A 1,850-nucleotide genomic window follows, 5' to 3' on the forward strand; every position below is an offset into this window, starting at 1 on the left:
TCTCCTTGTGTGAGTTTCAAGTGAAAATCAAGTGGTATGCCCAGGGCAACAGGTATCCTCAGGGGTGGAGCTGGGATTAGCAGCTGGTTGCTCCCAGCTAATCCAGTTTGCAGATGCCCAGGCACCACTGCCGCTCGGGGAGATGCCGGCAGCTGTAAACAGCTCTTCCAGGCCCCCAGATCTAAAATACTGTCCAAAAATTTAACACAAGCTTTCCTGTCTGAGGGTGGGGAGGCGGGAGGATGATGAAGAGAGGCGGGCTGTGAGCACTTGAGGAACTCCCTGCTGTGTGAAGCTGTTCGAGGACCTGCAGCAGCAGATCCTGGGGGAGACACGGGCTCGTCCACCCCTGGCTCATCCTGGTTTTGCTGGCCTGACTGTTGATGGAAAGAAAAGGGTGGGCATTCAGCCCGAGCAGAGGAAGCTGTGCGGCTTGGGGGAGCAGAGAGAAATGCGCTGGATCTGCTCAGTGTTTGGCAGCGCTGTGGGAAAACCTCTGCGGAGAAACACCTTGAAATGGGCTTCTGCGTGCAGGGGCCGTGAGCCAGACCTTCTGTTCCTGCTGCCTTGGCACTGGGTCCCAGCGCGGGGTCTGTATGCGAGTGGCACTTGTCCCTCCGATGTCCCCTGCGGAAGGCTTGGTGCACAGTGCAAAGCAAACAGCCTGGATGTGATTTAACGGGCAGGAGCCCAGGGCTCTGGAACCCAAACCTGAAGAACCCACGCTCCAAAGCCAGGGTTTGGCTCTCCTCGGCACAGCTGCAGAGGGTGCGCTCTGCTTGCACCACTCCCGATGCTCCTGCCCTGGCTGCTCCCTGCGGAGCATCCCCAAGGTGCCCTTTTGCATCTTGCTCCCACTGCCAGTGACTGGCTTTCAATTAAATCCAGCTCAAGTCAGCTTTTGACAAGCAGCCTCCCTTGTAACTCAAGGAGGTTACCAGCCAGCAGATTCTTGAAATGCATCTTAAACCAGAAAGGCTTGGGCTGAGAGCCAAGGTAATTTTCTTTCTTTTTTCCTTCTTTCTTCTTCTTTCTCCCCTTTTATTTTCTGTAGCAACTCTTTCTGCAGAGCTGTGGCTTGGATGGGAGGCTGTGGGGACCGAGAAATGATGGGGGGTGTGTAACATTAATTAGCTGTTGTACCTGCAGCATTTAAAACCCCGATAGATCCAGCTGTCATAATTAACCACAGAAATAGCGGAAGGGCTCTTAGACCTTGTGCCGGGGAGTTTAAATCAGTTTCGAAGGACTAGAAACCTGGGAGAGGCTTGAGTGAGGGCAGGTCACCCTGTGTTTTTGCAAAGGGTTTCTTGCATCCTCCTGAAGCATCCAGAACATGATGCTCTGTGGTTCGGGATGTGGGATACAGCTGCTTTCAAATATGAGCTCTTCTGATGGCGTTTCTGCAGTTACCTCTGTCTCAATAACTATAATTGTCCTCCATTAATAAGAAGGATCTCAGTGCTGTACAGCACGGATGGGGGATGTGGTTTTAATTTTATAGTTGAGGCCTCTGTAGCATATTTGGGGCAGAGGAAAAGGGAAGGAACGAAGTGATATTTGCTTTCAGGCACTAAATGTGAGCAGCCCTGTTGTGTTGTCGCAGGGCATAAACCAGGGATTGCTGGTGGGGGGGTGATGGGGGAGCTGGGCCCCCTGTGATGAGCCAACCGACACGTCTAGTTGCATCAGCACCCAGGTGTAAAGGTAACTCCTTGCTCCAGCTAAGAGGCAGCAGGGGCTGCACGTCCTGCCTCTGGGGTCAGCTTGGGTGGGAAACCGAGGGAGGATCTGGGAGAGGTGTGGAGCTGGTCACTGCTCCACTGTGGAGGGCTGGATTTTCGAGCAAA

The sequence above is a fragment of the Falco punctatus genome, assembly GCF_963210335.1.
Source record: "Falco punctatus genome assembly, chromosome: 1".
Classification (NCBI taxonomy): Eukaryota; Metazoa; Chordata; class Aves; order Falconiformes; family Falconidae; genus Falco; species Falco punctatus.